At 42.9% G+C, this 16,523-nt stretch overlaps 1 protein-coding gene across 1 annotated transcript in view; it reads left to right on the forward strand.

Moving 5' to 3' along the window:
* The window catches only part of SMARCAD1 (SNF2 related chromatin remodeling ATPase with DExD box 1), a 199,172-nt gene that overhangs the window by 64,769 nt on the left and 117,880 nt on the right, over positions 1-16,523 (forward strand). The gene's annotated exons all lie outside the window — the stretch shown is intronic.

Here is a 16,523-nt window from a genome sequence, read left to right on the forward strand (position 1 = left end):
TTCTATCTGCCTTAGATGCTATCAGTATTTGTTACAATGTACGTTCGGGCATACGTTGTATCGGTGCTGATGTGTATCTTGTATATATTTTTTAAATATACTTCTTATTGCTTATATACAACTGCTCCCACTCCATACATATTAATATGATATTTTTTTCATTGGGGAGTAGGGGTGTACGTAAATGCACAGCCCTTTTATGATGTATGGTCCGGAGTATGTTTACATGCGTCCCACTGGACACCGGAGATGATGTATTTTCTTTACATCACTTCCTGGTGTCGGACACATTCTGGCCGGAGGTGACGTATTTTTGTTTACGTCACTTCCGATGTTTGATGCTTTCGGATTGGAGGTGACGTGTTTCCTCTCACGCCGCCTCTGACGTCGGACGCATCTGCAATGTTGGCGCTTCCGGTACGCGGTGCGTTCCAGCGCCGCTAGACGGAAGCATCAGTGGTCCCTGTATACGATACGCCCACTATGTGAGTATTTTCCTGTAGTGGGGGTGGCTCCGTCGGTATGAGGGGCCGGGTAAGATAACGATTGGAACCATATCCACGCCCCTTAGTTGTTCAGTCATGACCCGGAAATGCTAATAACGGTATAACAAAGGGGAATAAATTCTAATGTTTGGTTAATTTTAACGTTTGGTATATTTCTAATGTTTGGGCCAATTTATGTTTTACTTATTGGTTTATTTCATATATGTTATGGCATGGTTTGCCTGCTAATTCATGCTGTAGCATTATAATGAGGCGTGGAACGCACGCCGGGCGCCATCTTAAACCGGAAGTGATACGCGGTGACACAGGCAGATGGAATTTTCGCCCAAATTGATTGTTTGCTATAAAAGTGAGGATGCTACAGTGGAGTGCTACCCCAGATGACGTCTGTAGAGGACGAAACGCGTCGGGACTACTGCTGTAGCACTGTTTTTATGGAATAAGCGCTTGATTTCTTTGGTTACATGTGAGTTCATTACTTTTTTATTAAATTTTTTCTTTTAAACGGATTTACACTATTGTGGCTCCTTATTTTCCTTTGTATGAGTTCAACATTTTGAGCTGGAGTGTACCGATGAGGATTTAACAACTAGTTGGGGCATCTATATGAGGAGTCTGACTTGTTACTTCCCTGGACAATTTACATCTGTAATCTCGCCTTCTGAGTGTACAAGCTTGCATGATCCTTCGAATATATATTCGTTTGGATCCATATTATCCGGTAAGCCTTTATTTCGAAAGGTGACGGGAATATCACAGGGTGTCTGCATGCTAGCCTCATCTTAAGAAGGTGGATGGTGACCCTTATTTCACGTTTGGATTGGATCAACATTTTACATAGAGACTTTTAATTCATTTATATTTTTTGGAATTGTAATTTTATTTTTATATATTTTTTTATGAATCCTCACACTTAAGGTGTTTTGGGTTAATTATTGTATGATGATGCACTAACTAGGTCATTCATAATTTTGTTAAGCGCTACACTATGATTTGATATTAGTCTCTGTACCATGTCTGCTAGAGGTGCACTGATTTTTGCTAATACTATTAGCAGTGTGTTTAAGAGATTGCAGACATGATACAAGAAATGGTGAGAGACTGCAGACTGCATTTTTCTTGAACTTTCTTAAAGGTGTCAGTAATAGTCAACAATAAATTCATATCAATTTAAATTGGTGATATTAAAATGTATACAATTTTATATATAAAATATATATATATATATTTTTTAAAAACTGTCGTTTTCAGGCTGGTGTATTTTTCTTTTTCGGTATTGGTTTCGGCACCTAGTTAGCCCGATAAAGGGTGTGGTATGTAGAAGTCAGATGGCTCCCTAAGTATTTAAGTGAACCAATGGTATGAGAAGTTTTGTTGTAGTGTTGCAAGGGCAGGAGGGGGGATATGCATCGGTAAAGCCTCTGTTTTGATAGGGTTCATCTTGTAGCCAGAGATTGAGCCAAATGTTCGATCATGAAGATTCGGGAGAGAGGTGTGGGGATTAGTCGGTGTCGGGAGTATATCGTCGGTGAACAGAGACAGCTTGTACTCCTGTCGAAAGCAAAACCCCACAAATATCCTGGTGGGAGCGAATGGCTTCAGCTAGGGGTTCCAAGCATAAAATAAAGAGTAGATGAGACGAGGGACACCCCTGTCTCATGCCATTGCTCAGGGGGAATGATGGTGATAGAAAGGAAGACAGCTGTACTTGGGACATTGGTTGGGAGTACAAAGCTTTGAGTGCTGCTATAAATGGGCTGGAAAAGCCATATCTAGAAAGGACAGCAAACATGAAGGGCCAGCTAAGCCTTTTACATGCTTTCTGGGCATTCAGGCTCAAAACAAGGGCCAGGCAGGTAGTTCTGTTAAGCAAGTTTATAAGGTCAATGACCTGTTGTCACCTGCGTGTTTTGTTGGTACATATCTGACTTGGTCTTTGTGAATAAGTCTAGGATGGATTTGGGAAAGTATTAGCTCAAATTTTAGTGAAAATTTTGTAATCGGAGTTGAATGGTGCAATAGGCCAATAATTATCGGGTATAGAGGGGTCTTTACCCGCTTTCAGGATCACCATAATATGGACGTGAAGAAATGGAGGATGGGCAACAGTTCCCCTCAGTAAAGAGTGATAAGTGTGGGCTTACAATTGGGATGAAGGTTTTGTAGTAAGAGTATGGCAGCCTATCTGGGCCCGGGGAATTGAGTCTGGAGATTTTTTAACAACCTCCTAGTTCTTCAGGGGTGATTGCAGCCGTTAGGGAAGAAAGGTGGGAGGGGGACAATTTAGGCAAGTGTATTGAGTAAGAAAAATGGTGATTCGGTTCAGAGTTTAAACAGTTATACAATCTATGGTAGAATCCCCCAAAAACTTTTGACATATGGGGGCAGTAGGTAGGATACCCGTTAGCTTTTTTTTTTTTTTTTTTTTTTAAAGAAAATCCAGGAAGGAGTGAAAAGGGTGGCGTTTTAATCTATTCACAAGCATCCTGTGAGGTTTGTTGTAATATTCATAGAATAGCTGCTTTGACCAAAAAAGAGATTTAGCAATTGGTTTTTCATGTCCAAAGACCTGGGCTGATTGCGAAGGAAAGTAACAGTTTGGAGGCAGGCCACCATGGAGGAAGAAAGCGACTTAGCCTTGCGTAATTTGGACAAAATGGAGGACCGTTGAAGAGCAGTCTCTTTTCAGACATGCACCAGCATACGTTGGCCTCAAAAATACGCCTTGTTCTTTTCCCACAAGGTGGAAGCCTCCAGCACAGTACCCCCATTATGTTGAAAAAAACTCAAGTTATGTTCCTAGACTATTGATCCCTGATTTCTGGGACACAAAGAAATGTTTCATTTAGGTGCCAATGACATGTTTTAGGAGAGACAGAATGAAGCATAATGTCTAAGTGTACAGATGAGTGATCTGACCATGTTATGTGGCCGCAGTGGTTGACGGCAAAATGGAGGTTATGAAGAAATGGTCCAATCTGGAGTACAGTTGGAGGGAGGAGAGCAAAATGTGTAGGGTGTTCAATTCTCCAAATATCAAGGAGGTTATTTCCTCTAACAAGTCTATGGAAGGAGGTGGGTAGGCGACTCACCTTGGCAACTATAATAGTTGGGACTAGTACTAGTCTATCCTTCCTAAGTGACATGGCCAGATTAAAATCTTCCCCATAATCATAAGAGGTTGGGAAAACTTCTCCAGTTGCTGAAACATATCAGTGAGAAATTGAATTTCAACAGTATTAGGGGCCTAGACATTGACCAACGTAAGGGAATGTATGAGATAATCACAATCCAGGAAAATATATCTTCCATGAGGCTCCAAGTACGAAGATTTAATTCATAGGGGCCATGAACGTGAAAATTAAAATTGCTGCACCTGCCTTCCCCACAGGGTCAGAGGCCATGTAAGCAGTTGGGAATAGTTTACTGGCAAATTTAAAGGACTCTCCCGGATGGAAGTGGGCTTCCTGGATCCTGATAACATCAGCGGATGATGACCTAAACTCCTTCAACGCCATCCATCTCTTTTGAACGGAGTTTAAGCCCTTGACATTATAAGTAAGAAATCTTAAAGTGGTTGTAAACCCTTACAAACCACTTTGACCTACAGGTAAGCCTAGATTAAGGCTTACCTGTAGGTCCAAGCAATATCTCCTAAACCTATATGGTTTAGGAGATAATTGCCCGAAAACGGGCACCGCTGTCTACGGCGCATGTGCCGTAGACAGCGGCGCGCAGGCGCACTGAGCGCGGCATTTCCAAGAATGGAGCTGCCGCGCGTGTCGACTCCCGTGCACATGCGCGGGAGTGACGTGTATGAGGTAGGGAAATAGCATAAAAAGTGCATAAACACAAACCATACAAAAGACTTGCAAATAGTATATCTGGTGGACTGACCATAGGTCAAAAAAGACCTGAAAAAATTAAAATAAAATACAAAGAAAACCTGTCAGGAAGCCAGGGCTGTGGCCCTGGAATAAATGAAGACCTCCAAATAGTGGCAGGGGTGGGGGTCCTCCACTATCTTCTGATATAAGAACATATGGAAGTAAACATTTGAACAGATAATACTAAGACACACAATAAAACACCAGAATCAAGAGACATCCCACAGATACAGGGAAAATTGTTCCCAACTCGGGTACTCTGGCTAAAAGGCGAGGAGCACACAGCCAGAAACAAGAAAAAATAGGACCATGGGGTGTGGAGAGATCCATCAAGTTGGGAGTCTGGTGGAAGAGCGCCTCTGAGGAGTGGAGGTGGACTTGGGTTATTTCTGTTGAACCGGGGTCCAGATCCTGCTTGGAGCAAGTGGTGGTTTTGGTGTTGCGGGCAAGGGCAGGAGATCCTCTTCAGGAAGGTGTGGTATGCCCAGGTTGCAGAGGAAGACTTTACTCTTGGAGATCATGCATGGAGTGCTGTACTCCTGGGAGGCAGAGAGACGGAATAGGGAGCCCCATCGGTACATAATTTCATAGGTCGAAAGTTCTGATGTTTGGCAAGGGTAATGGGTGACAGGTCACTAAAGACCTGCATCTTGGGCCCCCCTTGAAATCCAGCCCAGTTATGTTGCGGGTAGCTATGGTAAGGGCTTCCTTACTATCAAAGTGACTAAAGCGGATGATGCCCCTGGGGTTCTCCCCAGCTGGGGGTTTGGGCGCTGAACATCTGTGTGCTCTATCCAGGCGACGGTCAATATCCAGGATGTGAGGGGCTACAGTGTTAAAACAGGCTTAGGACATAAGGGCGCAGATCCTGGTCTCCCACTAATTCAGGCACCCCTCTAAATCATTTTTTCCGATTTTGTTCTGTTCTGCAGGTCTTCTTGCATCTGCATCTGGGTGACAGTGTGTTTTTTTTTAAATGAGCATTGTCCTCCTTCAGAGCATGAAGTTTGTACCAAATCGTCAAATTTAGCTTTCTAGTGTGTTGGTACGTTCACCCAAATGGTCAATTTCCTCTCTTAATTATTGGGCAATCTTCCCCACCTCTAGTGAAATGTTGTGGGGGATGTTTTTGAGCCCGGAGCTCAATTTGGCGTCCAGGACCTCTGCAGCTAGTGGGGTGAGCGACCCTGGTGGTTGGGAGTATGGTACGTGGAAAGGGTTACCTCCTCCAGTCGTGATTGGGTCCGTGGTGTCTGACAGGTTGTCCTGTACACTCGAGGCTGGGGATGCAGGCCTAAGCTGGAAGCGGTCCATGGTGAGTGTTGGCCGTGGCTTGGAGAACGAAGAGTAGATGAGCTTTTAATCCTCAATTTTCCCCATGGGATGCGCTGTGGTAGCGGTAATTCGGTGAGGTGACTCATGAGGCTCGTGGATCGTGCAGTGGGAGTCCCAGAAAAACTGCGGGGACTGGAGCCGAGGGATCACATGTCTGCCATATTTAGAAGCCACGCATGCGCCTGTACTGTACTATTTAAACTTCTACCCCCCCATTTCATTGGTAGTGAGGCGATTCTGGAATGTGTGTTTGTGATCCTTAGCGAGACCCTGTTGCCCACCTATGCCTAATAAGATACATAGCACTAGTTAAAGTACTTTAGTTCCCTAAATTTGTATTCACTTCAAACACAATCCTGATACACCCAGCTGCTGCCTGCAGCTTTTCAACCCTGCCATCAGCTTCCTAGCCCTTGCTAGGATCTCGGCTGATGTAAGGGCTGGCAGTGGAAACCGCTGAACACAGACTCTATAGTGCCAGAGGTGATCAAAAAGAAGTGGTCTGTTTTCAGCTCAGCCTGGGCAAATCATTTTCACATAAATACAGCCAAACATTTGAGAAGTTTAAACTTGAGAGGCTCGCTTTAATTGGCATGTAATGGAGTCTGAGTCTCCATCCTACTTCAGGTTCTTTACTGCTTTTCTCATTCAGAAAGCCAGTTCCAGGTTTCTTGGAGATCTGACTTGCAAGTTTAAAGGCTCTTTCACATCAGATGCATTGGGCTGTACTGGGCATCCTTGTTCAATGCAGTTGCGACGTGTAGACAAGGCAGAAAGCAGTGTTACCAATCATTTCAGTTCACACCACCACGCTGTAGCATGCAACAGAATCCACTTTATTGCACCCTACTGCAGGCAATAGAACTTAATGATGTGACATTTCAGTAAAGCTTGAACAAAAAAAGTAAACCGTGCAATGCACCCCTTTCAGTACATCGACACTGCTGCCCATTGGCGCACACCAGCAGTAGTGTGTGCTGATGGTGTGAACGGACCCTAAATGTGATACAGGACATAGAAAACTATATCCCTACAGCACTAGCTCCTAGATGCTTTACTTACTATCCTTGTCCTTGAGCCTTCCTAGAGCTTTGTGGGTTCTGGAACTAACTGGATTGCAGAGATCAGCTCATATTTAAAGGCATTGTACACTTTCTAATGTATGTGAATATCAGTGCAGTCCCAACAGCGCTCACCAGTGCCTTCTCATCAGTGTCGCCTATTTTTTTTTTTTTTTCAGTCTTTTTCCGTTTTATTTAGCAAACAATAATAAAAAAAAAAAACAGTGGAGATTAAATACCACCAAAAGAAAGCTATATTTGTGAAAAAAAATTATAAAAATGTAATTTGGGTACAGTTTTGCATGACCAAGCAATTGTCATTCGAAGTGTGACAGCTCTGAAAATGGGCCTTGGCAGGAACGGGGTGAAAGTGTCCAGTAGGTAAGTGGTTAAACACAAAAAGAAACATCTGACACATAAATGTGAACAGTTAATCTACTGTATGCTGAACAGCCAGGGCAACAAATTACACCATGCTATTTACAGGGTCAATGTACATGTTACATGCCGGTGACAATAGGTGTAAGATAGGAAGGTTTGTAATACAGTGTGAGTGGAGAGGGGGGAGATTGGATGCAGCAGCGCTGTGGGCTGGATGTTTAGTGCCCACGGTGCTGCTCAGTGACAAATCCAGCACTCTTCCATCCATCCCTCTGTATAAGCCATCCATGCTGAGCCATCCACGCTCATCCATCCCGCCATCCACGTTCCTCCATCCCACCATTCTTACTCATCCATCCATACTCAGCCACCCCTCTGTCATACTTATCCACCCATCCGTCATACTTATCCACCCATCCATGCTCAACCATCCATACTCAGCAATACTCATCCATCCACGCTCAGCCGTACTGAGCTGTACCCAGCCATGCTCGGCCATACCCAGCTGTACTTGGCCTCTGTATGTGTCCAGGCTGTGTAAGTCTACCACATATGGTATCGCCATACTCGGGAGGAATAGGAGAATCTATTTTGGGGTGTCGTTTTTGGTATGTACATGCTATGCGTTATAAATTATGTAGAACTGGACAACTTTGTGTTTAAAAAAAAAAAAATGCGTTTTTCATTTTCTTTCCACATATTTCAAAAATTTGTAGAAAAAAATTAAATGTTCAAAAGACTCATTATGCCTCATAGATTATACTTTGGGGGGTTTACCTTCCAAAATGGGGTCATTTTTGGGGCGTTTCCATTGTCCTGGTGCTCCAGGGCCTTCAAAATTGTAAGAGGTAGTCGGGAAAACATATGTGTAATTTATGCTCCAGAACACCTGATGGTGCTTCCTTCATGTTTGGCCTCTCTATGTGGCCATACTGTGTAAAAGTCTCACACATTTGGTATCACCATACTCGGGAGGAATAGAAGAATGTGTTTTGGGTGTGATTTGTGGTATGCATATGCTGTGTGAGAGAAATAACCTGCTAATATGACAATTTTGTGGGGGAAAAAAAAATTGATTTTGCAAAGAATTGTGGGAAAAAAATGACCAATTAAAAAAACTCACCATGCCCCTTTCTAAATACTTTGGAATGCCTGCTTTCCAAAAAGGGGTCATTTGGGGGATATTTGTACTTTCCTGGCTGGCATGTTCGGATCTCAAGAAATGAGATGGGCCATCAGTACTTCAGGTGCGATCAATTTTCAGAGATTGGCATCATAGCTTATCCACTTCCCGACTGGCGCACGACGATGTACGTCGGCAGATTAGCACAGGCAGGCAAATTGGCGTACAGCTGCGTCCACTTGAAATTGCTGCCCTGCCATCGCGTGTGTGCCGGTCGGTACTCCCGTGAGTCCGGTCTCGGGTCCCATAGACTCGATCGCCGTGGGGATACCCACAGTCGTCTCACGGGGAGCTGCCAATGTAAACAGCATCTCCTGTTCTGCCTAGGAACGAGTGACACTGATCTCTGCTCCTGTGATTGGAGCAAAGATCAATGTTCACTAACACACAGCCCAGCCCCCCACAGTTAGTAACACACCCCTAGTACACACTTTTTTTTTTTTTTTTTTTTTTTTTTTATTGAAGGTTTTCAATACATTAATAACATACCAACATACAAACATACCAAATGGTCCCAAACAGCTCCCCAACCCCCACCCAACCAAACTCCCTCCTGTGCAGCCCTCCATTCTTCCTCCTAGTTCAGTCTATAAACACCGACAGTACCACTCATATAAGAAACACATAGCCTGTACTGTAACTGAATAGTGAACTACGTGAAATGGGGATATAACCAATCCAAGGGAAAGCACCTCCCTGCCCCGCCCCTCACCCTATCCTCAAGGAAAAAACCCCTCGCCTAGCGATTAATTCACAGTATCTGCGGCATCAAGCCAGCACCGCCACACTCTCTCAAATTTGTTAGGGCACCCCCTGCTAAGATAGGTGGCTTTGTATAACGGCAAAGCATTATTAATTAAACCTTTCCAATAAGAAACCGTAGGAGGTTCGGGGTTCTTCCAACACAACAGTATAGCCTTACGTGCATAAAACAGCGCCAGAGAAATCAGAGTCCTCTGCGCCCTTCGAGGTGCCAACTCCTCCACCAGTCAGAGTAAACATACCGCGACTGTGACTGGAATTGGCACCGAAAGGACAGATTGTATAACCTATGTCACTCCCCTCCAGAACTCCTCAATCCGCGGGCACTGCCAAAACACATGGTCAAAGTTAGCGCGGTCAGCTGTGCAGCGGCAGCACCCTCCCTCGCCGGTACCGTAAATCCTAGCCAGTCTGGCTGGGGTATAGTATACTCTATGCAGAATTTTAAACTGGATAAGTCTGTCTCTGGCCGATACTAGGGTCTGAAACGGGTGTCCCCACATGTCGTCCCAATCCTCCCCTCCAAAGTCAGGTATTAAAGCACTCCAAACATCTCTACAGTTTTGGATAGGCTTCGGCCTGTCCGGGAACAGCATGCTGTACACAACGGAGAGAGGCTTTTTCAGGTTTTCTGTCCGCAGCACAGTCTCCAGAGGTGAGACTTCCACCAGTAAAACCCCGGGACCGAACTGAGAGAGAAAGGCGTGCCGCAACTGTAAGAATCTAAAAAAGTACCAATTTGGGAGATCATGAGTCACCTTAAGCTGATCAAACGTCAGGAGCTGCCCCCCTCTCACCACATGCTTCAGTTGCTTAATGCCTACCCTAGCCCATATCACCGGATCCGGTATGTCCCCAAAATGAGGCAATTTAGGATTGAACCATAGAGGAGTGTCAGGAGACCAACTCCCCCCTGGCTGTTTCAACAATGCCTGCGCTTTTTCCCAGGCCCGTATCGTTGCCCGCATAGAGGCCGTCAGAGCTGGTGAAGCCCCCTAGGACACACTTAACCCCTTCACTGCCACCCCCTGGTTAACCCCTTCACTGCCAGTGTCATTTACACAGAAATCAGTGCATTTGTATAGCACTGATTGCTGTATAAATGACAGTGGTCCCAAAAATGTCCGATGTGTCCGCCATAATGTCGCAGTCACAATAAAAATCGCTGATCACCGCCATTACTAATAAAAATGCCATAAAACTATCCCCTATTTTGTAAGCGCTATACATTTTGCGCAAACCAATCAATCGCTTGTGATTTTTTATTTTTTTTTATTTTTTTTTTACCAAAAATATGTAGAATACGTATCGGCCTAAAGGAGGAAAGAATTTTTTTTTATATATATATTTGGGGGGATATTTATTATAGCAAAAAGTAAAGAATAATGCTTTTTTTTATTTATTTATTTTTTTTTTAAATTGTCGCTCTTTTTTTTTTTATATTGCAAAAAATAAAAACCACAGGGGTGATCAAATACCACCAAAAGAAAGCTCTATTTATGGGGAAAAAAGTACGTCAATTTTGTTTGGGAGCCATGTCGCACGACCGCGCAATTGTCAGTTAAAGCGACGCTGTGCCAAATCGCAAAAAGTGGTCTGGTCTTAAGCCAGCAAAATGGTCCGGTCTGAAAGTGGTTATGGACACTAACATTCACAAAGACCAAATATACACCAATTTGGGTTATTTTTACCAAAGATATGTAGCAGTATAAATTTTGGCCAAAATTTATGATGAAAAATAACAAATTTTGCTAAATTTTATAACTGAAACAAAGAAAAATACATTTTTTTTAACAGAATTTTTAGTCTTTTTTTTTTTTTTTTTTTTTTTTTCTTTTTCTTTTATTGTTCAAAAAAAAAAAAAAAAACAGCGGTGATTAAATACCACCAAGAGAGAGCTTTATTTTGTGGGAAAAATTAAATTTAGGTACAGTGTTGCATGACAGAGTAATTGTCATTCCAAATGTGAGAGCACCGAAAGCTGAAAATTGGTCTGGTTAGGAAGGGGTTTTAAGTGCCCAGTGGTCAAGTGGTTAATATCTTACAAATAAAATCATTACGCTTTTTATCTTTATCTGCATCTCTTGACTTATGAATTGATAGCACACTTTTTCTCTCTCATACTAATTATATCAAATATTTGCTGTAATAAGGAACACTTTTGTAGATCTGACTTCTGTACACACTCCCAGCGGCGCACACCCTGTGGGGCAGTCTGCCATTCTGGCATTCGGGGCAGATCACAGCTGCTGTCCACGTTAATGTTTTCAGCAGGTAAAGACACGTTTCCGTTTTTAATAGCGCCTGCTTTAACTTGAGGCACTTCTTCTGGTTCTGCGAGTTGCTGAAACCTTGTTCAACATCTGCTTTATGGATAGTTTGCATTATAAACGCAATGAGAGGTCACATAAGGTTTAATGGGGGGTATTAAATGATTAATTTGCAGATATGCATAATTAATGTTCAGGATTTCAAGGATTTTTTTTAAATATACGTTTAGTGCACCTTACTGTTTCCTAGTATGGTCTGGTTGTGACTGACTGACCATCAAATGAATGCACAAAAACATTTTCTGCTTGCTAGCTATAGTAGTATTCTGCCTGAGGTGTGTCCTTAAGTTTCATAGACGGATCAAAGCAGTGAAAAAACTCAACTGCTAATCAAAATCAAAATGTCAGCACTTTCTATCATGTGAGTGGCTCATTATCTTGTCACATCCAAAATCCCCATGTAGACAAGAAATGATCTGACATAAGCATTTTTCTTGGTAAAATGAATGGTTCTCTCTGAATGTTTTTAGGTCGGTTTTTTTTCTCTCTGTTGTATAAAAGCAAAATCTGTGTTTTATGAATTGTTTTAACTCTTTAGGACCCACTTCCACTGCTGTATGTAAGGTGCATTAAAGGGCCAATCATTGTTAATGGCACTCCCAAGTTACTGCACAGTAGGGTACAACCCAGGACTTCTGAACTACAAGCAAGGAAAAAAAAATAAAAATAATGGCCCATAAAAGATAAAATTACATTTTATAAACCCATAGCCTTTATTGCAACACTCAATCCAGAGCCATCCCCTGTAGTAATTATTTTCTGCCACTATATGTTCACAATCTTACAGATTAAGGCCCTTTTCACAGTGACGGCCCGATGGGTACGCCTGTCAGTTTTTCAGGTGGACCCTGTCAGATCATCCAATGCGCTCTATTGAGTGGTGGATGTCAACGGACATGTCTGATTCGATCCTGTCTGCTAAAAACAGACGTATAGGGATCCATTCCCCATATGTCTGTGTCCATTCTGCATCAGTTGAGTGTACACGGACCTGTCATCTACCTGCTCAGTGGGGATCAGTAGAGAGATTCCATGCTGAACGGGCAGATCTGCTGGCGGACTCTGCCAGTTTGAAAGGGGCCTGAATGACTGACTACCAGCATCATTTACCCTACCTTCTCTGAGCCCAGGCTGTATTGTAGCTGCCTCTAGCCTGTGGCTGGAAGGTGAAAGGATGAGTAGCACAATAATAAGCTTATCTGTCACACTGCATACTGACAAGGAGCGCATGAAGTTTTTGACTTCTTGTGCTGCTTTAAAGTATTAAACTGGTAGAATGACTGCATAGTGGACAACTAAAGATTCAAGTACTTGGCTTTTAATGCCTTTTTATAATCATTCCAGAAGCACTGAATTAAAGCGGTATTAAGCCACAAATGTAATATATTGCAGCTTAGCTTGGGGTTATAACACTTTAAGTGTAAATATGGGAGTATCATTACTAACTTTGTAAAGTGGCTAGTTGTCTGGTTGTTACAGTAAATAGTCATGTAAATGGTTAAAGAGGAAGTAAACCCATTAGGGTTTACTTCCTCTTTGTCTCACTGCTAAGGTAAAGCATAATGGGCTACTATGCATCGCATAATAGTAGCCCATTATGTGTCACTTACCCAAACAGGAGTCAGCGATGTGACTGCTGTCCCCCTGTAGTCCAGAGCGTCCATCTTCTTCCGGGTATTGCTGCTCCGGCCACTCGCAGCACCGGAGCAGCGATGACATCACTCCCGCACGGGAGCCGCCACTAACGGCATATCGCCATTGGCGGCATGCTGCTAACAGCGATAGTGTGCCTGCGCGCCGCTGTCTACAGCGCATGCGCCATAGACAGCTGTCACTGTCTTTATGTAAATATCTCCTAAACCGTATAGGTTTAGGAGATATTTCTTGGACCTACAGGTAAGCCTTAATCTAGGCTTACCTGTAGGTCAAAGTGGTTTGTAAGGGTTTACAACAACTTTAAAGGCTAAGTTCAGCTTTATGAGAAAAATAAGAATTGAATATATTTTTGTAGGAAAAAAATGCATTTATTATTCTTTCACAAGATCCTGGGTTGGTGAAGAAGAGAAGTTTTGAACAGAGAATTGGCATTGTAGGCAGCTAACTATCATTTGCAGAATAAAATCAATAATGACAACCTCTGTTTCTCTTGGCCAATTTCAGTTTTGAGTTTTAATCTATAGTTCTCTATATCAGTGTTTCTCAGCTCCATTCCTTAAGGCACCCCAACAGGTCATGTTTTCAGTCTCTCCATTATTTTGCACAGGTGACTTGATCAGATTCACTGCCTTAGTAATTACCACAGCTGAGGGAAATCCTGAAAACATGGCCTGTTGGGGGCGCCTTAAGGACTGGACTTGAGAAACATTGCTCTATATTGATCAGTGAGGCCAACCATGACATTGATGGGGCCAGTAGTGTAGCAAATTCTAAACTGTACCCCAGTTTACTTTGAAAAGACAACTTTGCTCATTTATGGCAACGCGACAGTGTCTCCTGATTGCGCTATGAACTTTTTTGCATGCTATACATATTTGTATATCTTTGGTCATTGTATACACACATGCACATAATTTTATGATATATTATCATATACCTTATGTGCGCTGTAGCTAAACACTAAGCTTATTTTTTGAGCTCTGCACTATTTTTTTGTTTTAGTGTCTCCCGATAGCTCGCCCACAGCAAGGTATTCTCACTGTTCCATTCCCCTTTGCTGCCTCCCCACTCTTCTAGTCCACTCTGGGTAAGATTCAGGGTTTAGTGGTGGTAGAGCTTGCTTGAATGACTCTTCGGCCCTCTAGATTGCCCAATCCCTACACAGGGCCGTGTGATGCAGCGAGCGGCTATAACCGCCGGCTGCATCATGGGAGTGCACCCGCAGATGCTTCTCACCGTGTGAGGGAGCTCGCATGAACGTGAGAAGTACTTGCGGGAAGAAGCCGAGACAGCTGCCGAGGGACCCCGGAAGAGCAGGTTTGGGGCCACTCTGTGCAAACGAGCTGCACAGTGGAGGGAAGTATAACATGTTTGTTATATTAAGAAAAAAAAAAATTACTTTACAATCCCTTTAAGCTTTGACAAACAAAAAAAAAAAAAAAAATCTGGAAGCTGATTGGTGTCTATGCAGAGCTGGTTTTAGTAAGCAACAGTTTTAGTAAACCAACCCAGTGTTGGGGAGAAATATCTGTTCTCTGCCAGTTGTGTGAATACATAGGTCGTAAGAATGCAGGTGACTGTTTTGCAAAATGTAATGAATAAAAAAAATAAAAATAAAAAAAAGTATGTACTTTCTATCTTGCCAAAAGTATGCCTGCCTTTACACAGGAACTTTAATGGCATCCCAGTCTTAGTCTGTAGGGTTAAATATTGAGTTGGCCCACCCTTTGCAGCTATAACAGCTTCAACTCTTCTAGGAAGTCTGTCCACAAGGTTTTGGTGTGTGTCTATGGGAATGTTTGACCATTCCTCCAGCAGCGCATTTGTGAGATCAGGCACTGATGCTGGATGAGAAGGCCTGGCTTGCAGTGTACACTCTTAATTCATCCCAAAGGTGTTCTATCGGGTTGAGGTCCGGACTCTGTGCAGGCCGGTCAAGTTGCTCAACCCCAAACTCGCTCATCCATGTCTTTATGGAACTTGCTTTGTGCACTGGTCCAAATCATTTGGAGGAGGGGGATTATGGTGTGGAGTTGTTTTTCAGGGGTTTGGTTTGGCCCCTTAGTTCCAGTGATGGGAAGTCTTAAGGTGTCAGCATACCAAGACATTTTGGACAATGCTCCCAACTTTGTGGGAACAGTTTTTGGGGATGGCGCCTTCCTGTTCCAACATGACTGCACACCAGGGAACAAAGAAAGGTCCATAAAGACACGGATGAGCGAGTTTCCATAAGAGTTGAAGCTGTTATAGCTGCAAAGGGTGGGCCAGCTCAGTATTGAACCCTACAGACTAAGACTGGGATGCCGTTAAAATTAATGTGCGTGTAATGACAGGCGTCCTAATACTTTTAGTAATACAGTGCGCGTGCGTGTGTGTGTGTATGTATGTATGTGTGTATATATATATATATATATATATATATATATATATATATATATATATATATATATATATAAATTATTATAAACACACACGCACTTTATATTGTCACAAAAGTGAGTACACCCATAAATGATGTCCAATTAGCCATTTTCCCACCCCGGTGTCATGTGACTCATTAGTGTTTCAATGTCTCAGGTGTGAATGGGGAGCAGGTGTGTTAAATTTTGGTGTTATCGATCTCACGCTCTCATACAGGTCACTGGAAATTCAGCATGGCACCTCATGGCAAAGAACTCTGAGGATCTGAAAAAAAGAATTGTTGCTCTATATAAAGATGACCTAGGCCAGTGATGGCGAACCTTGGCACCCCAGATGTTTTAGAACTACATTTCCCATGATGCTCATGCACTCTGCTGTGTATTTGGGCATCATGGGAAATGTAGTTCCAAAACATCTGGGGTGCCAAGGTTCGCCATCACTGGCCTAGGCTATAAGAAGATTGCCAAGACCCTGAAACGAAGTTGTAGCACGGTAGCCATGCAGAGGTTTAACAGGACAGGTTCTACTCAGAACAGACCTTGCCATGGTCAACCAAAGGAGTTGAGTGTGCGCGCTCAGCGTCATATGCATATGTTGTCTTTGGGAAATAGACATATGAATGCTGCCAGCATTGCTGCAGAGGTTGTCATTCTGTCAGTGCTCAGACCATACACTGCACAAGATGATGATGATGCACAAGAAGGCCCACAAACAGTTTGCTAAAGACAAGCAGGCTAAGGACATGGATTATAAAACTGGAGTGGGTGGATATCAGAGCTAAAATCAATATACAAGATATGGTATATATTTCAATGTCAGAAGCAGCCACCACAGTTCGTTGATCACCGAACAAAAGTAAATATAGTCCAAAATGCAGCGCTAATGTAAATAAAAGTTAATTCAATGAAGATGAGGAGAATACGAAGAAACTTTCAACATTTCCAGTGTATTATGAGTAAGAAAACACTCAACACCAAAGTGTGTCTCAACCTGCTTAGCTG

Source organism: Lithobates pipiens, unplaced genomic scaffold, assembly GCF_037356315.1.
Source record: "Lithobates pipiens isolate NorthernLeopardFrog02 unplaced genomic scaffold, aLitPip1_a1.2 Scaffold_13, whole genome shotgun sequence".
Taxonomy (NCBI): domain Eukaryota; kingdom Metazoa; phylum Chordata; class Amphibia; order Anura; family Ranidae; genus Lithobates; species Lithobates pipiens.